We start from the raw sequence: 27,337 nt of genomic DNA on the forward strand, positions 1-27,337 counted from the left end.
TGAATGCACCTAAATTTCCATCTAAGTCACTGGCCATCACTTAGGAGTGCTCAACTGTAGGGGAGAAGCGAGAACTTGGCTAGAACCTTCACTGTTATATTGGGTTCCCATGAGCAGGAGTCCTCATGGAGGAGCTGTTCTGGCAGGCATTGAAGACCAGGTGATTCTGGCTTTGGTATCAGATTCCCCACTTGGGAGGAGGCCTTGCTATCAGGGCAGCTTTAGTTGTGTTGGGCAATCCAACAACATCTCCAGCCCTTGCCATCGTTTGGTTTTGGAGGTCACACCTTGCTGTGCTAGGGGATTAATTCCTGGCTATGCCCCTGGAGGATCTACTCAGGAGTGGGTGGGAGAATTCCCAGGGAACTTCCACTTCAGGCTCTAGGAACCTTTGTAATCCCAGTCCTGCTCTTTGCTTCCATCTTTTTTTCTGCAGGATCAAGGTGACTGTTGCTTCTCAAGGGCAAAATGCCTAAAGTCAAAGGAAGCCGAGAAACACCCCCAGATTCTGGCTGGGAGGTAATTGAATTGACTCTGGAAAAGTTTGATTAGAAGCTGAGACAGAGCTTCAAAAGTGGAAGAGGAAGATGGAGTCCCTCTGGCCCATCTTTTGGGTGGGAAGAAAACATATATTTAACTACATAATTACGCTACATATTTAACCTCTTCTACAAGAAGGGAGCCATCAGCAGAGAACTCTACATGTACTGCATCCAAGAAGTCTATGCGGACAAGAACTTCATTGCCAAATGGAAACAGCAAAGCTGTAACCAGACTCGTGACACCAACTTCGGCACCAACTGCATTTGCAATGTTCCCAAGAGCAAGCTGGAAGTGGGCCAAATCATCGAGTGCAAGCACTATGGCTGTTGGGGCTGCTCTAGTTTAAATACCTCCATAAGCCCACTCCTGTCTCCCTGGAATTGAACTTGGCCTATTCTGCTGATACCCTTCAATGCTCAGCACTTCTCCCAGAGCAGGGCCAGAAATTTCAACGGAGGACGCCTCAGAATCTCTGGTGTGGGTGTAGGAATAAACCTAATAACCCCCCCAAGAAGCTCATCGCTGTTCAGACAGGCACCTTTGTTTTTAATTTTTCATTTTTAATTATGAGAACAATGATGCAAAGAGGACAAGGAAAAGTTACACTGAAAGAACAATCGCCCATAAACAGAGTTCTCAGAAGAAATCCCCTTGCTGACGCCTAAATATTGAACTTACAGTAAAAAAAAACATTAAGAAAAAAAGGCAGAACCCATGTACAATTACTTTGTCCACAAGTCCCCAGATTTAGTACATTATAACATTTCTTAGCAGTACACAAAGCAACGTAAAGCCATGAGATTTATGTGACTCCTTAACTTTAAAGACATAGTATTTTTATATATTCATGCACATACATATTAGTTTAAGTTAACATCAAAAATTTAAGAGGTTTGTTTTAAGGGTTAGTCAAAAGGGCACAGAGAAAATGGTGTTAGAGTGGCAAATATTGTTTGCATAGGCCCACCAAAATATGGGGGTCATAGAAAGGAATAGCCTTGGTCTAAATACAAGGAGACCACTACCCCTGAAGTTTCCTGGCATAAGACCAAATCTAGGCTCCAGGCAAACTAGTTTATTCAATCCAAGTCATTGTCTGTAGTGCCAATACAGTTTCATTTTTCACGCAGTCCTATTGTTGGCATCAGGTTTCTGTATTAAAGATCCTGGAATCTGCACATCCTACCTTGAAGTCAGGCTGGTGTGGAGTATCCTTTAGTTTCACCTCACAATTAAGGGACAATACAGCAAGCCCTGTCCAGTAAGCAGGTCATTGTTCTTGTTAAGTTTTCTCGGTGTTAAGGGAAATCTCTTTTGGGTAGATCAATGTCAGAGCAGCTGTAGGGTCTTCCCTGGTAGAGGATTGCCTCCAGGTGATGTTATAAACAACCTTGGATGTTTTGTAGATGTCTTCTCTAGAACAGGGGTGAATGGAGAACAGGCACCTTTTTTGTACCATTTGTTCAAAATTATCTTTCTCGATTGTCAACAACTATGTTTCTCTAAAAAAACCTTAAGAAGGGACCTTAAGCCTTCTGATAGGAAAAGCAGTTCTGTGCATGGTGGGCTTCTTCTTCTTATTCAGTTCCCACCAGTAACCCCCTTTTCCAAGGCCTTGAAGTTTGTAGGCCAGGCAGGGCAGTGAGATCCGAGGGTGGTCCCTCACTAGCATTAAGGATCTAAATGAATAAAAGTCCTTGATGGCCTTAGCAAGATTTCGCCAAGCTCAACTGGAAGAGCGAAAAGTGAAGGAACAATGATCCGTGAGAATGTACTGAGTTGCCCAATGCTGAGAAATGGAAATGACAGATCATTGGTGTGATCTCTAAGAAAGTGGCTCAGATTCAGAATACTGGTTAGGGTGAATTCCAAATTCGTGACCTGAATGATTAAATCAACAGACTGCTAAGAGAGAACGGCCACTGGGAGGTTCAGATAAAATGTTGGGTTGTCCTGATTATGAAAAATAGTCCCTAAAATGTTAGATCAAAAAGGCAAGATGTCCCAGGAAATCAAAATTACACGTACTTTAGTGCAGTCAAAGATTTGCCTAGTATTAGAAAGATGTTTGAAAAAGAACCTCTTCCTCCACCAAGAAAGACACATACTGAGCTCAGGATGGCAATAGATTTTGAATACTATGGTTACCTTGATGAGGATTATGATGTCCTTGTGCCTTTGGAGCAAGAATATGAGAAGAAATTCAGAGCTCATTTGGTGAATAAGTGGCGAGTGAAACTAGAGGCCTGGCTGGTGAGAGGAGAAAAGGAAGAGGAGGAGATCAACATCTATACTGTCTCTGAAGAGGGGTCTGGTGAGGAAAGCAGCCAGGAGAAGCAAGGGGAGGATGGGCAGTAGAAGTTTATTGCTCTTGTTCCCATTCCATCACAGCAGGAGATCAACGAAACACTTGTGCACAGGAAGAAAAAAGAGCTCTTATGGAAGTATGCCAGCAAGATCATGCAGACCCAGAGTGAGAAGGTCAAAAAATTCCTAGGATATTAGCTCCAAACTGGGACATACCCAGTGGTGCCCAGGCTCCCACTATTAGCAGCGAGACTTTCAATTGCCAGCCATGACCCTTTGTTCAAACCCTGGGTTCTGCAGTTATGAGGCCAGTGCTGGCTGCCATTGCAAACCTCTCTCATTTCCTGACACATTCACCCTACTACTGTCTGAACTCCATTATCTTCCACTTTGAGTAGACTAAGGGCAGCTGTGTGGCAGCCAGTGAGGGTCTAACCTTTACCATGGTTTGGTGGGGAGAGGAAAGTGACATCAGTCTTAAGAGCTCTTTTTCTTTAAAAGATTTTCTCACTCCCTGAAAAGTAGAAGTAGGTAAAAGGGTGAAATGAAGCTCAAGGATTTTGTGTGTATGAGGCATCAGGTAGGTCCCTGGCTCTGCCAGATACGTTGAGAAAGTGAGAGTGAACATAGAAGCATCATGTGTCTCCTAGTTCATGTCAACAACTACTTGATTGGGCCCATGGCCTGAACCTACATCACCATATGGCCACCTCACACCAGTGATAGGCTCCAGTTTTATGTCTGGAACTGTAGATCTCTTTTGTTTGTTTGGTTTGGTTTTGATTTTCGGGTCACACCCAGTACTACTCAGGAGTTACTTCTGGATCTGCACTCAGAAATCACTCCTGGCAGGTTCAGGGACCATAAGACTGTATGGGATGCCAGATTTCAAATCTGGGTCAGTTGTGTGCAAGACAAATGCCCTCTCCTCTGTATTATTGCTCCTGCCCTGGAAGGGCACTTTTTTATTAAAGATTTTTATATAAAAGAAAAATATAAAAGTGTGACCCCTGATGGGGGACCCCCTCGACCCGCGGGGGTTTGAGAATGAGGATCACGAAGTAATTCATGGGTCACGAGCGGGATCCGACCTGAAATGGAGGAAAGAGGCTGAGAAAGAAACGAGCTCAAGACAAACGGGCTGATCAAGAGCTGACGTTTATTGGAAGGGGGCTAGTTTTTATAGATAAGCAAAATACGGAAGTAACAGTCAGTACTTTTCCATGGCGTCTATAGAACAGTAGGGGGGTCGTACAGTATAGACTTTCCAGTTTTACAGCATACCCTTAGATCATACAGCCTTTTTTTCACAATGGTAGCTTAACAGGATGTGATCTATATCTTGTCAACTCAGAAGGTTTATTGGAGCATCTTGTGACTATTGCTAACTGAACTATATGGCTGTTTTTTCCTTTAGGCCCATGGGGGAAATGCCACAGTACAGCCTGTCAGGTGTGCAGGCCTTTGGTTTCTCAGGCATCAGAGACTCCATTTGCTCTCTAAGTCTTATGGCTTCCAACATAAAAGACCTTAAGAAGCTCACTGTAGGCCAACCTGACACTGAGCCCAGGCTGAGAGGTGCTTTGGCGGTGGGCATTCATCACCACAGCTCCTCCATCCCAGAATGACTTTTTTGCTCCCCTTGATCTCCACTACCAATAAATCACAGCCTGCACTGTACTATGCCCCAACCTTAAAAATAAGTGTTGAGGGCACAGAGAGATAGCACAGCGGTGTTTGCCTTGCAAGCAGCCGATCGAGGACCAAAGGTGGTTGGTTCAATCCCGGTGTCTCATATGGTCTCCCGTGTCTGCCAGGACCTATTTCTGAGCAGATAGCCAGGAGTAACCCCTGAGTACCGCTGGGTGTGGCCCAAAAACCAAAAAAAAAAAGTGTTGAATAAAATTGAGGTGGGGACCTCATCCACTGGAGAACTCCCTAGTTAATTTCACTATTTATGTGTTTGATTTTTTTTAATTTTGGGGCCACACCCAGTGGATGTGGCACCCTTGATACTGCTCAAAGTTTATTAGTCAGGCAAGAGCAACTAAGCAAAGGCTATCCTAACTGCCCATGTTCTCCCCCTTGCAGCATAGCATGATATGCTTGAAAACTGCTTTCAATCCCCCAGTTTTCCTCCAAGGACCTAATTGGAGTTCCTGTCCCTGGGCTGAATCTCAGGAAAGAAACATTTATCAGCTACTGCAGCTTCAATCTGAGGCTGCAGTCTTGACATCTTTGCCCTGTCTCCCAAATTCTCAAGGGTTTGTTCCTGCTTAGTTTGCTGAGGCTTTTTGCATCCATGTTCCTTAGAGAGATTGATCTATGGTTTTCTTTTCTGGTAGTATCTTTGTCAGCTTTGAGAATGAGTGTGATATGGGCCTCATAGAAAAAGAATGAGGGTGTATTTCCATCTTTTCAATGTTTTGGAAAAGCCTGAGGGTCAATGGTAGTAGTTCTCTGAATGTTTGATAGAATTCACCTGCAAAACTATCTGGTCCCCAGTTAGTTTGCTGAAAGGAAACTGCTTATCTTGTGAGCCCCAAACTGCCTGGTTTTAAGCCCAAGGAGAAGGGCTTAGTTGACCATGGGAAAAAGCCTACAAAAGGGAAATAGTGGGGCCAAAGAGATAGCATGGATGTAAGGCATTTGCCTTACATACAGAAGGACTGTGGTTCAAACTCTGGCACCCCATATAGTTCCCTGAGCCTGCCAGAAGCGATTTCTGAGCATACAGCCAGGAATAACCCATGAACACTGCTGGGAGTGACTCAAAAACAAACAAAACAAACAGACAGGGAATAGACCAGTCTGATTCCCAGAGAGGGTCTGAAGGTGTTCAGGCTCCTCCTGGGAGAAAAAAAATACAGGGATTGAAGGAAGGGTGTGGTTTAGGTTTTTTTTTGGGGGGGGAGGAAGGTTGTTGTTACATTACCCCAGAGTGAGAGAAATAAGGCTGTTTTAGCTCCTTGGGCATCATACTCACTGATGTACCCAAATTTGCAGATTTGTGGTGTTTAGCAAGATGAAGTTAGAAAACAGCCATAAGTGTGGTAGAGTGAGGCTGGAAACCCTTCTGAGCTGAATCTCACCAGTGCAGTCTTCTAGAAGCCTGTAGAACCAGCATCCTCAGCTCTGCCTCTTAGGTAACAAGGACTGAGCTTGCAGGAGCTTTGCCTGTGTATGCCTAGGAATTGACTTGTCAATGATTCGGTTCACACATCAGCTCTTGCCTTCCCTCAGACACCCTTGAGATGTGCCCATCTAAAATACAAAGTGGAATAGACAGCAAAATTTGAGAGACTAAATCTCGTGCCTATTTGATGGTGTTTGTTTCTCAGAGCCCCCAAGTCCCCAGCACTCAGTAAATCTTAAAATCTTAGATGTTTGCTCTGGAGTAGCAGAGACTTAGGCAGGTATTAGATAAAGGTCTCTACAGTGAGGTAAGCAGTGGGTGTTTTCCTCCTGAATGGACACCTCAATTGAATGGGTATGAACAAAAGGAATGTGTGCCTAGTCTGGCCCATCTTTACAATTCAGCCACTCCTAAACTAAGTGAGACAACTTCAGGGAACTCCTCTACTGACTTTCATCACCACAATAAAACCTTTAGAATTGGCTTGGAGAAAGGATTTTTAGACAGATTGTTGCACCCAAGGGCTACACAATTGCTTCCTAGTGGCTGTTTACCAGCATCACTGGGCAAAGACAGTCCTGCCATAGGCACTACCCAGCTCCTTATACCAGGTGAAATTGGCTCTCTGTTTCCCATTTCAAGGAAATAATTCAGTGAGCAATAGCGCTGTCTCCTGGAATGGAGAGTCAGTGGCAGACAGGGAGCTCACTCCCCTCATGCTGACCAAGGTTGTTTCTGGAATTTGAGTAATGGTAGTATTTGTCTACTCTCCCCAGTGTAGACTTCCTACATTGTTGCCTCTGGTTGTTTCATTTCTTACCCTAGCCCCTAACCCTCTTAACCAATGCCCTGGCATCAAGCAGTTGGGTTTCAAGTTTCTGAACTTACTGCTTTATAGACCCAAACCTAAATAGCTTTTGCTCCTAGGCCAACCTCTACCAATAAGTGGTAAACTGTGGTCATGTTAGGATTGGGATGCTAAAGCTTTTGGCGCCACATTAGAATGCTGCATTGGGGTGGTCAGGTTCACGTGAGATGTTTGATCATAGCTGGCTTCACAGACTTTAAAACTTAAAAGAGATCTGGAGAAATTCTGCAGCTTTAGAGATTTAAATCTTGAGTCTTGAGTCCTGGAGCTGAACAACCTGTGACTCTGGCCAAGTCAGGGCAATGAGCTCAAAGCTTTTGACTTAGAAATTTTCTGACGGATCCTTCAGATATGCTACCCCAGCTCAGCTTGGGAAACTATCCTCTTATTGGTCGTTAAAATATGCCTCCCAACCCCCTTGACACTCTACTAGCGGTTGGAATTTGCTCCCTTTAGTCCTGGAACAAAGAGCTGAAAGACTGCTCCCAGACGAAAATGTCTAAAGTATGTGAGTGGTGCACCTTTATAATCTCAGTTTGGGTGAAAACAAACTGTAATAAACAGATACAAAGAAACCAGGGATAAACTTTGTTTTAGGTAAAAGAAAAAAATAAAGAAAAGGTGTAACCCAACATCTATGTAAATGGGGTGCAGATTTTGGCTTTGAGACCTCCAGACTCGAAACTTTCAAACTCTTAGATTATAAAGGCAGATCAAGAAGCATATCCAATGTGGGTCTCGAATATGCATCACTTTAGGAGCAGAGGCAGGGTGCTTGGAGCATACTCATTCCAATCTGTAAGGCGCACCACTCAGATTGTTAACTTGGGCTTGGAGATATGGCCTATGGAGTGCCTTTCACAATTAGAGCTCTCTAAGCAGGACCCCAAGTCTATTCCAGGTCAGGTTGATGGACTTCAGGGTGTTTATCAGGCAGGGACAGGGCATGGCATGGTAGGGTCGTTTGGCTCGGGGATTTATGGATTTTGACCTGGGTGGTATACAAGCTTCCAGTATTGCTGGTTAAAAATCTAGCCAAAGTGGTGGGGGCTAAAAGAACAGGATGCTTACCCTAATTTTATATCCCCCCAATCCATATGTACCCCTGCAACACACAGAAGTTTTCCCCTCTAGAGTGAAGGTTTGTTTCTATTTATTTTTTAACCATGGAGTTGGTGTTTGTTTGTTTGTTTTGTATTTTAAATATGAGGTACAATGTCACGCCACAGAGGTTGGTGCACATCACAAAGGAAAACAAGCAGTGCTGTCAGGGATGTGGAGAGAAAAGTACTCTTTTTCACTGAGGGTGGGAAAGCAGTCTAGTCCAACCTTTATGAAAAGCAATATGAAGATTCCTCCAAAAACTGCAAATTGAACTCTCATATGATCCAGCTACACCACTCCTAAGAATATAAGCTAGGTTGGAACACACACACACACACACACACACACACACACACAAACACAATACAAAAATCCATTCCTCACACCTATATTCATTGTGGTACTATTTACAATAGCCAGACTCTGGAAACAGCCAGGATGCACTTCCACAGATGAATGAAAGAAACTATTGTACATATACACAATGGAATATTATGCAGTCATCAGGAGAGATGAAGTCATGAAATTTTCATATACATGGATGTATATGGAATCTATTATGCTGAGTTAGAGGGAGAGAGATAGATGCAGAATATTATCACTCATCTATGGGTTTTAAGAAAAATGAATGATATTTTTGCAAAAATTCTCAGAGACAAATGAGAGGAGGGCTGGAAGGTCCAGCTCACGACATGAAGCTCACCACAAAGAGTCATGAGTGTTGTTAGAGAAATAACTACATTGAGAACTATCCTAACAATGAGAATGAATGAGGGAGGTAGAAAGCCTGTCTAGCATAGAGACAGGGGTGGGGTGGGGAGGAGAAAGATTTGGGACATTGGTAGTGGGAATGTTTCACTGGTGGGACTGAGGGTGGAAAAATCATAGAAAACTGGCCTTTTTTGGAAGTCAGAAGATTCCCAAGAGGAATCTCCTTCAAAGGGTCTTAAATGCCAGGTGATCTGAGAGGACCTTCAAAGATAGCTTCGTGTTTCTCTAAGGGTGCATGCTGACCTCTGAGATCCAGGGCAGACAGATGTCACATTTCCATCTGGCTTCTGCCCTACCACCACCATTAAGAAGCTAAACACATAGCTTTGTAGGATCCCAATTGCCAATCTGGGCACTTGAACCCAGAGTTCTGCAAAAAGCTGCACTCCTGCGAGCCAGAAATGCTCTAGTTCAGTAACTGCTTGGGACACCCTGACATTGAGAGGACTTTGCTTCTTACACTGGTCCAAGTCGGCTTTTGTCCTCATGTCCCTGCTACTCTCCCTCCACACTTTCATATAAGACAGCGGCCATCACTTAGGAATGCTGAGCTGTAGGAAGGAAGAGAGAGTTTCATTAGAACCTCCGAAGTCACACTGGGTTCCCAAAAGAGGGAGTCCTCATGGAAGAGGTAAGCTGATTGCTAAGCTGAGGACAGCCCTGCCATGACGTGGAAACCAGACGATTCTGGCTCTGCATATGATCCCTACTTAGGTTTGTGTGGATGTGTGTATGTGCACACGTGTGCATGTATGCGCATATGTGTGTGTCTCGCACCTGAAGGCACTCAGGGGTTACTCCTGGTGCTGTTGTCAAAAATCATTCCTGGCAGGCTTTGGGGACCATAAGAAATGGCAGGAATTTAACAGAGTTCCATTCTGGGTTGGCCTCATGCAAGGGAAACGCACTACATCTGTGAAACCTTTCTGCCCCTTATGATCCCTAATTGGTAGGAGGCATTGCTATCAAGGCAGCTCTACTTGGCTTGGGCAATCCAGCACCATCTCCAGCCCTTGCCTTCATTTTGTTTTTGGGATCACACCTGACAATTTTCAGAGACTAATTCTGGTCTTTGCCCAGGGAGGCTGTGCTCAGGAGTGGTTGGTTAGGTGATTTCCATATGGAACTTCCATTCCAGCTCCTGGGACCTATTTCATCCCAGCTCTGCTCTTGGGCTTCCATCTGTGTTCTCTGCAGGATTGACGAGACTGGTGCTTTTCAATGTGGGAAATGCCTATAGTAAAAAGAAGCAGAAAAGCACCCACAGATGACTAGGAGGTAATTGAACCTACCTTGGGTGAGATCTATCAGATGAGAGAAGTTGAAACAAAGCCTCCTGAGAGAAAGAGGAAGTTGGAGTCCCTCTGACCCATCTTCAGGATCCACCACTATGTGTTTGACCTTTTCTCCAAGCAGATATGTCAACAGTGAACCGCACGAGTACTGCATCCAAGAAGGCTATGTGGAGAAGAACCTCATTGCCAAATGGAACCAGCAAGGTTATGAGAATCTCTGCTGCCTCTGCTGCATCCAGATCCATGACTCCAACTTGGGCACCAACTGCATTTGCCATGTCCCCAACTGGAAGCGGGCCAAATAACTGAGTGCAAGCACTGTGGCTGCCGAGTTACTCTAGTTGAGAACACCATCTCCGTGAACTTTGGACTTGGCTGATTCTGATGGAAGTACACTTTGATATTTAGTTCTTCTCCCAGATCAGGAGCCCAGGCTGCTTCAGAGGAGGCCTCTGTAACTTCCATGTGATTTGTAGGAATAAACCTAATACCATCCCCACCCCACCCCAAAAAAGAGTTTGTCAATGCCCAAATGGCACCCATTTTGGATAACTTCTTCAACACAATTCTTGTTTCAACTTCAAGCAATCATGTAGCTTTAGGGGACTATGAAATTCACAATGGGAAGAGTTTGGAGCTTTAAAAATAAAAGCACAGGTGCCAGCAATGTGGCGCTAGATGTAAGCTGTCTGCCTTGCAAGCGCTAGTCAAGGAAGAACCCGGTGTCCCATATGGTCCCCCCAACCCAGGGGCAATTTCTGAGTGCTTAGCCAGTAGTAACCCCTGAGCATCTAATGTGTGTCGCCCGAAAAACAAAAATAAAATAAAATAAAATAAATTAAAATAAAAGCACAGGGGCCAGAGAGATAGCACAGTGATAGGGCGTTTGCTTTGCACACAGCCAATCAAGGATGGATGATGGTTTGAATCCTGGCATCCCATATGGTCCCCTGTGCCTGCCAGGAGCAACTTTTGAGTGCAGAGGCAGGAGTAACCTCTGAGTGCTGCGGGGTATGACCCAAAAACCAAAATAAATAAACAAAATAAAAGCACACTTTCTCTACTCCCCGTCCTGGCTCTTTTATTTCACCCTCATTAGCCCCACTCTGGTATATTACCTGTTTTTTTTTTTTTAAATAAAACACAATACCTATAGGGAAAAAAATTCCAAACTGCAGTCCTGCGAGGCACACTTCTGGTGGGGTGTAGGGAACCATATGAGAAGCACTTGTGGGAACTCCGAAAGCCAGATATTTATCTTGTTCTTTTAACACCCCCATCACCGAGCTGCCTTTTTTTTATAAGCAGTAACACTGAAGCCTGAGCACCACCTAGGTCAAGACTCTCTAATCCTATGCGTGACCCACCCTGCGCTGCCCTGCTGCTGCCCTGCTGTCTGCCCAGCCTGACAGCCAAACTACATCCCATCAGCCTGGCGTGGAGGAGACTTGTGGTCCTGGTTTGGGACTACTTGGTAGCTGCCAGCCTTCGTCTTAGAGCTTTGTTGAGCATATCTGCTGAATAGCCAGTCCTGTGTGTTGTGTATGTAAATATTTTAGGGGATTATTATGTTACTGACCCTAACCTCATTGGTGATTGTGCCCTATCCTAGGGTGTGACCTGGCATTCTGCCCCCACCCTTGGGTAGTACCTGATTCTGCTTCCATCATTGGTTGGTAACCGATCCCACCCTTGGGTGGTACCTGATTCTGGGGGATAAAAACAAGGGTTTGTGGAAGGTGAGGGGCTTTTTGCTGGAACTGAGGCTGAGTCTTTGGACTATAGTCTTGCCCACCGAATAAAGCTAATATTTCCACAAGCCTGACTATCTGTGAGCTGTTTACCCGCTGTTTCACCTCAGAACCGTCGGCTAGACAGGGTGGCAGACGCGTGCTCTGAGCTGAAGGGAAAAGACCTCATCCTCCATCCCTCCATCAGTCAACCTCTTCAGGGGCTGACTTGCAACACTGTGGAGGAAGTTTCTGGCTCCCAAGTTGGCTGGGGACTGATTCTCATTGCAACAGTCACACCTCCACTGACAAACAAACCTGAGCCTTCAATCAGCTGTCCTAGGTCAGAATAAGTGAGAATGCCCAGCCAGTGTCTCATCTAGTTTGTCATGGAGCACGACTATGGGGATCTGCAGCTTTTTTCAGAACTCTAGGTTCAAGTGCCAATTTAGGCATTGGGATTTTCCAAAGCCATGTTTCTAGAGTGTTGATGGTGGTGGTAATAGGTGGTAAATCAGGTGGCAATGTCTGCCCTGTCCTCAGGTCAACATGGGACTTGAGTAAAACAAGCTATCACTGATGGTCCTCTCAGAGCAAGTGGCAATTAACAGCCTTTCATGAGCACTTTTCTCCAAAGCAAAAGGTGCCAGAAATTTATCAAGGAACAAGAGACTAATCCATTTGCTTTGGTTTGGTATTAATATATTTTGGGTCACATGCAGTGCTCAGGGTTTATCCTGGCTCTGCTCTCAGAATTTATTTTTATGGAGGAACCCTATGGGATGCCAGTGATCCAACATGGGTTGGCCGCATGCAATCGCAATCAAATGCTCTACAAGCTGTGCCATCACTGCAGCAACTCAGCTTCATTCTTCAAGTGGACCAAAGGCAACCCAAATGCAGGAAACAGGCCTTTGGGAGTCAGAATTCCAGGGAGTCCAGCAGCACCCTAGGAGACTCAGTCCCTCAAGAGCCAGTGCAGGAAAAATACTTGTGATCCTATGACCCGGGAATGTTCCAGTTGAACAACTGCTGAACATTGACAGCACTTTGCTGGCATTGACAGAACTTTGCTTCTTGCACGACCCCAAGTTGGCTCTTGACCTAGTGTCTGAATGCACCTAAATTTCCATCTAAGTCACTGGCCATCACTTAGGAGTGCTCAACTGTAGGGGAGAAGCGAGAACTTGGCTAGAACCTCCACTGTTACATCGGGTTCCCATGAGCAGGAGTCCTCATGGAGGAGCTGTTCTGGCAGGCATTGAAGACCAGGTGATTCTGGCTTTGGTATCAGATTCCCCACTTGGGAGGAGGCCTTGCTATCAGGGCAGCTTTAGTTGTGTTGGGCAATTCAACAACATCTCCAGCCCTTGCCATCGTTTGGTTTTGGAGGTCACACCTTGCTGTGCTAGGGGATTAATTCCTGGCTATGCCCCTGGAGGATGTACTCAGGAGTGGGTGGGAGAATTCCCAGGGAACTTCCACTTCAGGCTCTAGGAAGCTATTTAATCCCAGTCATGCTCTTTGCTTCAATCTTTTATTCTGCAGGATCAATGTGACTGTTGCTTCTCAAGGGCAAAATGCCTAAAGTCAAAAGAAGCTGAGAAACACCCCCAGATTCTGGCTGGAAAGTAATTGAACTGACTCTGGACGAGTTTGATTAGAAGCTGAGACAGAGCTTCACAAGTGAAAGAGGAAGATGGAGTCCCTCTGGCCCATCTTTTGTGTCTACCACCAGAAAACACACATTTAACTACATAATTAAACTACATATTTAACCTGTTCTACAAGATGGGAGCCATCAGTGGAGAACTCTACATGTACTGTGTTGTATATGTAAATATTTTAGGGGATTATTATGTTACTGACCCTACCCTGATCGGTGATTGTGCCCTACCCTAGGGTGTCACCTGGCTTCTGCCCCCCCCAGGGTGGTACCTGATTCTGATTCCACCATTGGGTGGTATCTGATTTCACCATTGGGTGGTACCTGTCTGGGGGATAAAAACAAGGGTCTGTGGAAGGCGAGAGGCTTTTGGCTGTAACTTATGCTGAGTCTTTGTACTTCAGTCTTGTTCACCGAATAAAGCTAATATTTCCACAAGCCTGACTGTCTGCGAGCTGTTTACCCGCCGTTTCACCTCAGAACCGTCGGCTGGACAGGGTGGCAGACGGGTGCTCCGAGCTGGAGGGGAAAGACCTCATCCTCCATCCCTTCATCAGTCAACTTCTTCAGGGGCTGACTTGCAACATACTGCATCTAAGAGGTCTATGCGGACAAGAACTTCATTGCCAAATGGAAACAACAAGGCTGTAACCAGACTCGTGACACCAACTTCGGCACCAACTGCATTTGCCATGTTCCCAAGAGCAAGCTGGAAGTGGGCCAAATCATCGAGTGCAAGCACTATGGCTGTTGGGGCTGCTCTAGTTTAAATACCTCCATAAGACCACTCCTGTCTCCCTGGAATTGAAGTTGGCCTATTCTGCTGATACCCTTCAATGCTCAGCACTTCTCCCAGAGCAGGGCCAGAGACTTCAACGGAGGACGCCTCAGAATCTCTGGTGTGGGTGTAGGAATAAACCTAATAACCCCCCCCCAAGAAGCTCATTGCTGCTCAGACAGGCACCTTTTTTTTTAATTTTTCATTTTTAATTATGAGAACAATGATGCAAAGAGGACAAGGAAAAGTTACACTGAAAGAACAATCGCCCATAAACAGAGTTCTCAGAAGAAATCCCCTTGCTGACGCCTAAATATTGAACTTACAGTCAAAAAGAAAACATTAAGAAAAAAAGGCAGAACCCATGTACAATTACTTTGTCCACAAGTCCCCAGATTGTAGTACATTATAACATTTCTTAGCAGTACACAAGGCATCCTAAAGCCATGAGATTTATGTGACTCCTTAACTTTGAAGCCATAGTATTTTTATATATTCCTGCACATACATATTAGTTTAAGTTAACATCAAAAGTTTAAGAGTTTTTTTTTAAGGGTTAGTCAAAAGGGCACAGTAAAAACGGAGTTAGAGTGGCAAATTTGTTTGCATAGGCCCACCAAAATATGGGGGTCATAGAAAGGAATGGCCTTGATCTAAATACAAGGAGACCACGACCCCTGAAGTTTCCTGGCATAAGACCAACTCTAGGCTCCAGGCAAACTAGTTTATTCAATCCAAGTCATTGTCTGTAGTGCCAATACAGTTTTATTTTTCATGCAGTCCTATTGTTGGCATCAGGTTTCTGTATTAAAGATCCTAGAATCTGCACATCCTACATTGAAGTCAGGCTGGTGTGGAGTATCCTCTACTTTCACCTCACAATTAAGGGGTAGTACAGCAAGCCCTGTCCAGTATGCACATCATTGTGCTTGTTAAGTCTTCTCGGTGTTAAGGGAAATCTCTTTTTAGTAGGTCGATGTCAGAGCAGCTGTAGGGTCTTCCCTGGTAGAGGATTGCCTCCAGGTGATGTTATAGACAACTTTGGATGTTTTGTAGATGTCTTCTCTAGATCAGGGGTGAATGGAGAACAGGCACCTTTTTTGTACCATTTGTTCAAAATTATCTTTCTCGAATTGTCAACAACTATGTTTCTCTAAAAAATCTTAAGAAGAGACCTTAAGCCTTCTGATAGGAAAAGCAGTTCTGTGCATGGTGGGCTTCTTCTTCTTCAGTTCCCACCAGTAACCCTCTTTTCCAAGGCCTTGAAGTTTGTAGGCCAGTTAGGGCAGTGAGATCCGAGGGTGGCCCCTCACTAGCATTAAGGATCTAAATGAATAAAAATCCTTAATGGCCTTTGCTAGATTTTGCCAAGCTCAACTGGAAGAGCGAAAAGTGAAGGAACAATGATCCGTGAGAATGTACTGGGTTGCCCAATGCTGAGAAATGGAAATGAGATCATTGGTGTGATCTCTAGGAAAGTGGCTCAGATTCAGTATGCTGGTTAGGGTGAATTCTAAATTCATGACCCGAAAGATTAAATCAACAGATTGCTAGGAGAAAAAGGCCACTGGGAGGTTCAGATAAAAAAGTTGGGTGGTCCTGATTATGAAAAATAGTCCCTAAAATGTTAGATTAAATAGGCAAGAAGTCCCAGGAAATCGAGATTACACATACTTTGGTGCAGTCAAAGATTTGCCTAGTATTAGAAAGATGTTTGAAAAAGAACCTCTTCCTCCACCAAGAAAGACACATACTGAGCTCAGGAAGGCAATAGATTTTGAATACTATGGTTACCTTGATGAGGATTATGATGTCCTTGTGCCTTTGGAGCAAGAATATGAGAAGAAATTCAGAGCTGATTTGGCGAAGAAGTGGCGAGTGAAACAAGAGGCCTGGCTGGTGAGAGGAGAAAAGGAAGAGGAGGAGATCAACATCTATACTGTCTCTGAAGAGGGGTCTGGTGAGGAAAGCAGCCAGGAGAAGCAAGGGGAGGATGGGCAGTAGAAGTTTATTGCTCTTGTTCCCATTCCATCACGGCAGGAGATCAACGAAACACTTGTGCATAGGAAGAAAAAAGAGCTCTTATGTAAGTATTCCAGCAAGACCATGCAGCCCCAGAGTGAAGAGGCCAAAAAACTCCTCGGATATTAGCTCCAAACTGGGACATACCCAGTGGTGCCCGGGCTCCCACTATTAGCAGCGAGACTTTCAATTGCCAGCCATGGCCCTTTGGTCAACCCCTGGGCTCTGCAGATATGAGGCCAGTGCTGGCTGCCATTGCAAACCTCTCTCATTTCCTGACACATTCACCCTACTACTGTCTAAACTCCATTTTCTTCCACTTGGAGTAGACTAAGGGCAGCTGTGTGGCAGCCAGTGAGTGTCTAACCTTTACCATGGTTTGGTGGGGAGAGGAAAGTGACATCAGTCTTAAGAGCTCTTTTTCTTTAAAAGATTTTCTCACTCCCTGAAAAGTAGAAGTGGGTAAAAGGGTGGAATGAAGCTCAAGGATTCTGTGTGTATGAGGCATCAGGTAGATCCCTGGCTCTGCCAGATAGGTTGAGAAAGTGAGAGTGAACATAGAAGCATCATTTGTCTCCTAGTTCATGTCAACAACTACTTGATTGGGCCCATGGCCTGAACCTACATCACCATATGGCACCTCACACCAGTGATAGGCTCCAGTTTTATGTCTGGAACTGTAGATTTTTGTTTGTTTGGTTTTGGTTTTGATTTTTGGGTCACACCCAGTACTACTCAGGAGTTACTTCTGGATCTGCACTCAGAAATTACTCCTGGCAGGTTCAGGGACCATAAGACTGTATGGGATGCCAGATTTCAAATCTGGGTCAGTTGTGTGCAAGACAAATGCCCTCTCCTCTGTATTATTGCTCCTGCCCTGGAAGGGCTCTTTTTTAATAAAGATTTTTATATAAAAGAAAAATAAAAAAGACCTTAAGAAGCTCACTGTGGGCCAACCTGACACTGAGCCCAGGTTGAGAGGTGCTTTGGCAGTGGGCATCCATCACCCCACAGCACTCTGCCAGGTCATCAGGAAGAACTGCAGAATGACCAAGGAGAAGAACCTGATGCTCAGCAACACAGTACTGCCATCCCAGTTCATGGAAGTTGGTGGTGGAGTCCAAGGACTTTGCCCAGATTCAGGAAGACACATGCCAGCTGCTGACAGAGGAGGTAAGCTACCATGCAAGGAGATAGCTCAAGAGGCGCTGAAGTTCATGCACATGGGAAAATGGCGTAAGCTGACAACCGATGACTTTGACTCCACCTTCAAGCTGAAGAATGTTGACCCCCTGTATGGTTTCCACACCAGGAGTTCATTCCCTTCCTCTTCGCCTCTGGTGGGGGCGAAAAGCTCTACTTCTATGAGGACAAGGAAGTGGATCTAAATAGTATTATCAACATCCCTCTGCCCAGAGTGCCCCTGGTCATCTTTCTCAAAGTGCACTGGTTGAGCATTGATGGCTGCCAGCCTGCCATTCCCAAGAACCCGCATCCAGCTCCCCTCCTGGGAGGCACTCCCCCTTTGGCTCAAGCCCCACAGTGTTCACGAGATGTCAATGGAGTAACAACTGTAATACAAGGCAATAACTGAGGTCTGTGTAGGTTTGTGTGAAGCCAAGAGAGAGCATAATCATGGGCCCGGGACTCTCAGATGCTGCCCCAGTTCAGTACCTTCATCTTCGAGGGGGCCCGTGTGAAAGTCATGCAGAACAACCTCACCTTGCTCATCTACCTGATGTGCATGGTCAAAGCGCTCATGGACAACCCAACACTGTATCTGGAGAAATATGTGCATGAGCTGATCCCAGCCATGATGACATATATTGGTAGCAGACAGCTGTGCGTACAGCCAGATGTGGAAAACCACAGACACTGACCAACTTTGCTGCCAGCCTGGCTCAGATCTTTAAGCACTTCAGCACAACCAACAACATCTTCTAGTCCCATATCACCAAAACCTTTGCCAAGAACTCTGTGGTTTGGAAGAACCCCCAGACCATGCATTATGGCTCCATTGCAGGCCTGGCTGTGCTGGAACACATTGTCACCAAGTCCCTGATCCTGCCGCACCTATAGTAGATTTGGGAATGGATTCATGTTGTGCTAGATGGCCCAGTGCTCAGCCACATGGACCTCATTGATGCTGATCACATGCAGAGCCTGCTGCTAAAACATTGTGCCCCAGTCATGCCAAGCTTTGGCTGCCACCCGACAATCAGGACACAAACCACACTGAGTTCAGATCCTTGGGGCCTGTCCTCTGCTCACATATGGTGAAGGCGTGTGCCCAGGCCATGCTGCAGACCAATCAGTTCCACAGGAGCACACGGACCATCACAGAAATGTGACCCTCACTCACCCTCTCATAGCCTCCAGTCTGGCCCTCTCCCACCCCTAACTTGCTCATGGTGCTTGGCTCTGTCCTGATGTCCTGTGCAAACCCTGTTGTCTGCACGAACCACTGCCCTATTGCAGCTTTCCACTCTTCCCACCAAGTTCTTCATCATGTCCTCCTTTGGCACCTTGTCCATCCAGCAGGTTCATCCCCAGATCCCTGTCCGGGGCTTCGGCTTCAGCACAGTGTCCCCTGTCACCACCACAGTCCCCAGCATGTAGGCCATTGTCAAGCCGATCTCCACTACCACCACAGCACTCCCCACCCAATACCGCAGCTCTGGGCACAGTAGAGTCTAGAAGTACATCATGTTCTCATTGGCCCTAACTGGCGAAAGCAAAGATTGGCCCACTTGCAATGGTCTCCACTAGAAGAAGCAGGATCCTGACGAGAGCCCCCCCCCCCCCCCCCCCCGCCACCAAACTCTGGGACCTTGGCTCTCAGTTTTCGGGCACCAGCTCACAGACAATTGTGCCTTGATACTCAGGGAAGAAACTGATGGTGGTTTCCTGGGTTACTTTAATTTTGTTGTTGTTGTTTTGGAGCCACACCTAGTGACGCTCAGGGGTTACTGGCTATGCATTCAGAAATCGCTCCTGGCTTGAGGAACCATATGGGAAACAGAGGGATCTAACTGCAGTTTGTCCTAGGTTAGAGAGTGCAAGGCAAACACTCTATTGCTTGCGCGAATGCTCTCACCTCTGGGTTACTTTCTTTTTAGATATTGTACAGCTTGTTCCTCTAAATTAAAAAGTTTGAGGGATTTTTTTTGGGGGGGTCACACACGGCAGTGCTCAGGAGTTACTCATGGCTCTACCATCAGGAATCACTCCTGACAGGCTCAGGGGATCATAAGGGTTGATGGGAATCGAACCATTGACCTTCTGCAGGCAAGGCAAATGCCTTACGTCCATGCTATCTCTCCAGCCCCAAAAGTTTGAGGTTTTCTGCTCTAAGGCACCCAGGGTTCCCTGTGTTTTTTTTCTCATTGCGTTTTTTAAATTTATTTTTGTTTTTGTGTTTGTTTTTTCTTTTCCATTTTTTTCTTTATTCTTCTAAATTGATATTACTAGCCTCTAAAAGGATTCCTTCCAGCGTTTTTTTCCTTCTCTTTTCTTTCTTTTCTTTTTCAACAGAACATCAGAACTTAAATCATCTTCTTCTCCCTTATAACTTTATAAGGAAAAAGTGGATAGTACCAGAAACAGTCATATGAACACTGAGTGGAAAAAAAAATTGAACAGACTTAAGTATCAAACACGAAGTCAATGACACCAGAATTAATACACCATCTAGGACAAGCTGTACACTGTCACTAGCTATCCTTGGGGCAAAGCAGGGAGGTATGGGATGCATGCTGGGAACAGGGGTGGAGGGAAGACAAAACTGGTGGTTGAAATGGCCCTAATTCTTTGTCACTATGTATCTTAAATTTTACTGTGAAAGACTTGGATTACTGTTAAAATTATTTTTAATGAAGTTTTGACTTTTTAGTACTAGCTGCTTTTTCTGTTAGGATCCCGGGTTTCCTACCCTGCCTGTTTTTACTGAACTAGGTCTTTGGGAAAACCCTAGTTGCTGGGAGCATCATGTGTCCCCCAGCTCTAGTGGGGTAAAATCCTGCATGAGAGGAAAATGGGTATAAACAAACCAGCCAGCAAATAATATTGAAGAAAACGATGACCACACACAAGAATTATATGGGGACCCATGTCTTCTGGCAGACATGAAGCAAGTTTAATTTTCCATATTGGGCTTATATATAGAACAAATTCACAGTATGCATAAAAGGAATTTCTGCACTGATAAAAGGCGTGATTGTAGAGACAAACAGAAATATTAACAGTAGAGCTTGTTGATAGTTGTATAACAAAATGACAGGCTGGGCTGGGTTAGAAAGGAGGATATTATAACAAGAGATAAAAAACTTATTTGACTGCTATTAGGGGCTGGGCCTGGATGGCAGTCTCTGTAACAGGCTAGCAGTGAAGGTAGCAACTGTTTGTTTACATTCAGAAGCAGAAACCAGAATACCAGGTTTTGCAAGCTAGAGGACTGATTTGACTTTAATATGTAAATTTTGATGACCAGTAGAGAGGAAGCTTTTCTTTTAATCTTTGGTGCTGGAATTTCTCTGGGTTAAAGAGTTTGACTGAGGCCATATTTGGGCCTGTGATATTACAATGAAGGAATAGGCCAAATAATATGAAAGAAATGTAATGTCACTACCATGGCATGAAACTCAGAATTCTTGCCAGTAATGCGTGTAGGGTCAATAACATCCACAAACGGGTCTGCTAGACAAATATTTCTTTATCTGAATGACCTTGAAGTCCCAGCTGCTATGGGACAATGAGCCAGACTCTGCTTCTCAGCACCCAGCACCCAGTCAGTTACTGGCTCCCTGGCTCAGTGACACCCAAAACTGCTTGCAAGTGATGAGTGGTGTGCAATGCTGGAATACCTGGCAAATATTTTTTTTTTTTGTTTTTTGGGACACACCCGGTAACGCTCAGGGGTTACTCCTGGCTATGCGCTCAGAAGTTGCTCCTGGCTTGGGGGACCATATGGGACACCAGGGGATCAAACCGCGGTCCGTCCAAGGCTAGCGCAGGCAAGGCAGGCACCTTACCTTTAGCGCCACCGCCCGGCCCCGCAAATATTTTTTTTATCATCTGAATGAACTGAAACCACTAAGCAAGGCAGCATTAAAACCTTGCTTACAAGTACAGATCAAATAAATGAATTTCGTTCAAAGGAGCAATTCTGGCATCAACACATTGCAAGTAGCAATCTTGAAATGTTCACACTCACCAAGCAAAGGCAAAGTGTTCACACTGATGCATTGTGTGAGATAATAGTTAGACATTTAAAAACTCTTGAGGAGAAGTTGCCATTTTCTTTCTCTTTAGCCTCCACTGAATGCCTTGACTTGGGTAGGGACCCTTATAGCTCAGCATCAGTTGGTGAGAAGGGCATGACATTACAGGAGCAGGAGGAACTAACTGAACTGAGACAAAGCCATGGTTTCAAGCTATAATTTGCTAATTTACCTTTGGGCAGTTTGGTTGGATACTGCCAAGGAGTTCCCAGTTCTGGCAAATAAAGCTATGTTGACATTGCTCCCATTTTCTACTACCTGTCTCTGTGTGATAAGCTTTATAAGCCTGATTGCTGTTGAGTTACTGATCCTACCCTAATCAATAATTGTATTCCACCCTAAGTTGTGACCCTAGGATTATCCCTTATTGGCATTCTTCTCCCACACTAGGGTGGGACCTGATTCTTGTCCATAAAAGCAAAGGTCTGAAGAAGGCAGGGGCTCATTCTGTGGTCTTCTTCCACTGAGCTGCACTCCATCTTAGGAGCAGAAAGCTAGGGTGGTTTGCATTTCTTGCTTGAGCACTGATTTTTCTTGGGTGTGTGAATTATTTCCTTCAGATCTCTAAAACTGGAAATGTTCCCCTTGTGCTAATTGGACAGGGGAATGAGAACTGCCTTTCCTGCCTGAGAGCTTTGTGGGAATCAAACCTCAATCAATGCCCTAGAGAATGTGACTCTTCAATTACTATAAAAACTAAAGACAGAGAGAGACTGAGAGCTGTTGATGAACAGTTATGTGTGTGTCTTTCCTGCCAAAATATCAACTTTGTGTTCAGCCAAACAGGCCCAGGTTTTGCACTGAGTAAGTAAACAAAATATGAAAATTATAAAATACTTTATTAATTATAAAATATTTTATAGTGTTTGATTCCTATTCAAGAGAATTACTTTATATCTAGTCAATATAGGCAGAGTTAAATTTTTTAATACCTTTTCTAATGGGGGTGTGCCTCGTGATTTTTTTTCCATGAAAAAAGTCAGCTTTTGCACAAAAAAGTTGAAAACACACTGCTTTAGACCATAATTGAGACTCTGATGAAAACCAGACAGATGACATAATGCAGAAAGTTTATACTAACGTAATTCTTTCACTGCAGCCTTGCAAAGATGTCACTAGGAAACCTTTTCTGCTTTGGGTTAGCAATGAAGCAGGAATTTGATTTTTCCTAATTGGACAAGACTTACCCAGAAGCACAGCCTAACAGTGGTCCTCACAACCCCTTGATCAGTCCCAAGAAATGTCAAATCAAGTCACCCACATACCCTGGGATGGCATTCAAAATTCAATGGTTCTGTGCACTGCCCTCCGTGCATGGCCATCATTGGCCCTTCTGGATATTAAATTCTGTGCTGTGGCTTTGGGAGCAGGGAGCCTAGCTTCTGGGGTCTGACTTACTAAATCCCCAAACCCCTTCTTTGGAAGGACCCCAAGTCCAATTTTTAAGCAGTTTATCTAGTAATTACAAGCAATATCAACATATTCATTTAATTGTTTAAGTGTCTTAATTACTGATTTATTTGGTTGTCGAGGAATTTTCAATGGTTTTCGGGGGTATTTCTGATACAGAATCTAATTGTTGGGGGTATCTCTTATAGAACCTGGTTGTTGGGAGGGATCTCCTGGTTGTCATGGGATGTTCTGATTTTAGACCCTGGCTTTCAAGGGTTACTCTGATACAAACCTTTGTTTGTGGGGGCCTGAGAGATAATAGAGATGTCAGGCGTTTTCCTTGCATGCAGCAGGAGGGTGGTTTAAATCCCAGCATCACATATGATCCCCAGAGCCTGCCAGGAGCGATTTCTGAGTGGAGAGCCAGGAGTAACTCCTGAGTACTGCCGAGTGTGACACCCCCCACGCCCCAAAAATGAAGAGAAACAAAATAACAAAAAACCTTTGTTTGTTAAGGGATCATTTTTTTTTCATGCTCACTCAACCCCTACTTTCTTATTTTTGGAGGTCACCAACTTTGGTTTTATTTCTGAATTAACTCTTCCTCTGCCTTCAGATAGGAGTGGAAAAGTACACTTTACTAGGGCTGGTCTTAGTCTAAAGTTTCTTATCATGGACTTAGAAGGAGACTCTTGGTCCTTACATTCCCCCCTTTCCTTTTGCCACAGGGAGGAATCATCTTCCCTTGTACAAGGGTCAGGGGTTCTAATAGAGACAAATTGTTATGGTGGACTGTCAGCTCAGTGCAACGTGATCAGATATCTCCAGACCTAGGATGCATGTCATTTTGCTATGTGCCTACTGCTATTTATCTGGGAGTAGTTTTTCCACCTCAAAAGTGTAGAACTTAGCAGTTAGCTTCATAAAGCAAGCAGAATACAGAAGCCAAAGTTATGTCATCACTAAGCAAAGACACACTATATTCTTTTTTTTTTTTTTTTTTGGTTTTTGGGCCACACCCGGCGGTGCTCAGGGGTTACTCCTGGCTGTCTGCTCAGAAATAGCTCCTGGCAGGCACGGGGGACCATATGGGACACCGGGATTCGAACCAACCACCTTTGGTCCTGGATCGGCTGCTTGCAAGGCAAACGCCGCTGTGCTATCTCTCCGGGCCCCTATATTCTAACATCAACATTTATGGTTGTTTCATCTCAGGTAATGGAAAATCTTGTGGAGTACAATCAGAAGCTAAAGTTTAGGAGAGAGGTTCCCAGGGTGACATTTTGACTCACAAACCCTCCATCCACAGTTTAGGTAATAGTACAGTCCACAAATAAAATAGATGTTCATTCTTGTCAGCAGTCCCACAGTCACCATGTCATCTGGCACATCAGGATGATCTTCATTTTGCCCTGTTTCAGAAAGTTGAGTCAGATGAACGTGCAGGGAGGCCTTATAATTTTGCAACAGGAGGAGAGGGTAGGAAAGAAGTTTCCTGTACTTGTAATAGCTGTTAGTCTGAGGCTTTTTTATGCTCTGAATTTAAGAGAACTGCCTCATACACCTGGTGTTTAACAGCTTTAGGCGAAGTCATAATCTTTGCTCCTCCTTTCCTGATACCACCCATCCTCTTTGTATGTCAGTGTCCATTTAATATTTGCTACTTCCCCCAACCTCTAGGATAGCTAGATATAATATAATTTCTAATTGATGTCAATATCCTTAGCTCATTGAATTCCCATGGCCCTTCTTTGCCTTTATTCCTTCTGGAAGCTTTTAAAAGGGAGAATGGGTGAAGGACCATTTTTCAGTAACTTTTTCAAGCTTGCAAGGGAATGGAGGCCCTACCTCATGCTACCTTATCTGTTCAGTGGCAATTGACAGGTTGTGCTCTGCAGTTGTAACACCCGAAAAAAGATTAGATCAATTATGCATGGGGATAGCATTCTCCTAATATTTTTTTGGCATTCGTACAGTTACATTACAAACCTTCTTCAGGATATGCTCCATAGTGTTACAGAGAGTAGGGCCTGGGACTGGCCAGCCAGCACAGATGTAGCTGATTGTTGGGTTACACCTTATTTTACCCAAAGCAAAGATCATCCCCGGTTTCTTTGTAAGTTTGTTTACGATTTGGATTTATCCCCAAACAGAAATTGTCTTACTGTAAACTTGGGTGTGTTTACTGCCCCACCCAGGAGTGGTTCTGTACTCAATAAAAAAGGCAGTTCTGGCAGGCAGCAGAGGCTCCATAGAAGACTGTCAGACTACATGTGTTTCACAGTCAGTCTGGCCTGGATTATTTCTTGTGCGACCCGACTAAGACTCGTTCTCCAGGGATTAGAGCTATGGTGTTTGGGTTATTTTACAGCTGATCACTTATTTCCTAGACCAGTGTGAATTTACAGTCTTACTGAAGTAAGCAAAGTACTTGTATCAATTCCACTTATTACTAGACCTGCCTTTTTCTTTCAACCTGAGTTCCTTTCAAGTCTGTTTACCAGACCATATTCATAAAGCTATTTGTGATACACCTATTAATATCCTTGGCAGAAAGGAATGATAAGACTGGTATATAGTATTGCAGCAACTACAAAAGCATTTAAGCATGTCTAATCGTACAATCATACAGAAAGTAGAGTTTACTCATCCTTCTGGCCTCAGTTTATGTGTTCATAGGTAGAAGGCATACTGGACACCACCAATTCATATCACATAAATTATACCACACCATAAATTTCATGAGAGGTGCAGAATTTTATTACAGGTTTCATAATAATATATTTCTGTATATATACATATACATATATATGCAATTTCTTAAACTCTTGATTATCCTTTCAATATCTTTACGTCCCATTTGAAGAGAAAAACATCAATCATTGACCAAAATCAAATAAATTCAGAAGCTATGGTCTCTTACTCTACTTACAAACATTTCATGTTAAAATTATCACCATCTCCAGCCTTTGCCATTGTTGGGAGTCACATCATGCTGTGCCCTGGGGCTACTTCCTGACTCCTCCCCCTTGGAGGCTGGGCTCAGGAGTGGGTGGGTGGGGGAATTCCTCAGGGAACTCCCACTTCCTGCTCCAGGGACCTATTTAATCCCAGCTCTGCTCTTGGGCTTCTATGTGTTTTCTGCAGAATCTAGGTGACTGGAAACCCAGCGCTGGTGTTTAAGAATGGAGTTGAAGAATCTCATCGTGGGCCACAGGGTGCCAAGGGCCAACTCAGAGGCACATTGGAAGCGGATCTCCATCACTCCACAGCACCTTGCAGGGCCAGCAGAAGGATGTACAGAATGGCTGAGGCGAAAAGGCTAAAGCTCAGTAACACGGTGCTGCCATCTGAGTCCATGAAGGTGGTGGCGGAGTCCATGGGCATCAACCAGATCCCAGAGAATACATGCCAGCTGCTGACAGAGGAGGTCAGCTACCACATCAAAGAGATCGCCCAGGAGGCCCTGAAATTCATGCAGATGGGGAAGCAGAGGAAGCTGACCACTAGCGATATGGACTATGCCTTCAAGTGGAAGAATGTGGAGCCCCTGTATGGATTCCAGGCCCAGGAGTTCATTCCCTTCCACTCCGCCTCTGGTGGGGGCCAGGAGCTCTACTTCTATGAGGACAGGGGGGTGGATCTGAGTGACATTATCAACACCCCTCTGCACAGAGTGACCCTAGATGTCTGCCTCAAGGAGCACTGGTTGAGCATTGAAGGCTGTCAGCCCGCCATTCCTGAGCACCCACCTCCAGCTCCTAAGGAGCAGCAGAAGGTCAAGGCCATGCAACCTCTGAAGTCAGCCAAGCCGGGCCAGGAGGATGATGGCTTCCTGAGAGGAAAAGGGGCTGCCCTGGCAGCTAGCAAGGGGAAGAAGCAGAAGTTGCCAGCCTTCCTGGATGGCACCCCCTTTCGGCTCAAGCCCCGCAGTATCCATGAACTATCAGTGGAGCAGCAACTCTACTACAGGGCAATCACTGAAGCCTGTGTAGGTTCCTGTGAAGCGAAGAGAATGCAAGCTCTCCAGAGCATCGCCACAGACCCTGGGCTATCCCAGATGCTGCCCTGGTTCAGCACCTTCATCTCGGAGGGGGTCCGTGTGAACGTGGTGCAGAACAACCTAGCCCTGCTCATCTACCTGATGCGCATGGTCAAGGCGCTCATGGACAACCCAACACTGTACCTGGAGAAATATGTGCCCGAGCTACTCCCAGCTGTGTTGACATGCACCGTTAGCAAACAGCTGTGTCTGCGGCCAGATGTGGACAACCACTGTGCACTGCGTGACTTTGCTGTCCGCGTAGTGGCCCAGATCTGCAAGCACTTCAGCACAACCACCAACAATATCCAGGCCCACATCACCAAGATGTTCGCCGAGAGTTGCGTGGATGAGAAGACCCCCTGGACCACGCACTATGGCTCCATTGCAGGCTTGGCTGAGCT

The 27,337-nt window shown here is 45.0% G+C and overlaps 1 protein-coding gene and 7 pseudogenes across 1 annotated transcript in view; 7 read left to right on the forward strand and 1 right to left on the reverse strand.

Annotated features, from left to right (window-relative positions):
* The window catches only part of LOC126029762 (pre-mRNA-splicing factor 38A-like), a 248,947-nt pseudogene that overhangs the window by 153,111 nt on the left and 68,499 nt on the right, over positions 1-27,337 (reverse strand).
* LOC126031300 (transcription initiation factor TFIID subunit 6-like) overlaps positions 1-27,337 on the forward strand; it is a 174,270-nt gene that overhangs the window by 144,313 nt on the left and 2,620 nt on the right.
* On the forward strand, positions 469-927 carry LOC126031320 (protein BUD31 homolog; annotated as a pseudogene).
* Positions 956-3,048, forward strand: LOC126031321 (pre-mRNA-splicing factor ISY1 homolog; annotated as a pseudogene).
* LOC126031322 (protein BUD31 homolog) lies at positions 9,960-10,403 on the forward strand (annotated as a pseudogene).
* LOC126031323 (protein BUD31 homolog) lies at positions 13,335-14,228 on the forward strand (annotated as a pseudogene).
* On the forward strand, positions 15,537-16,349 carry LOC126031324 (pre-mRNA-splicing factor ISY1 homolog; annotated as a pseudogene).
* On the forward strand, positions 17,258-18,917 carry LOC126031325 (transcription initiation factor TFIID subunit 6-like; annotated as a pseudogene).

The sequence above is a fragment of the Suncus etruscus genome, chromosome 15, assembly GCF_024139225.1.
Source record: "Suncus etruscus isolate mSunEtr1 chromosome 15, mSunEtr1.pri.cur, whole genome shotgun sequence".
In the NCBI taxonomy this organism is placed as follows: domain Eukaryota; kingdom Metazoa; phylum Chordata; class Mammalia; order Eulipotyphla; family Soricidae; genus Suncus; species Suncus etruscus.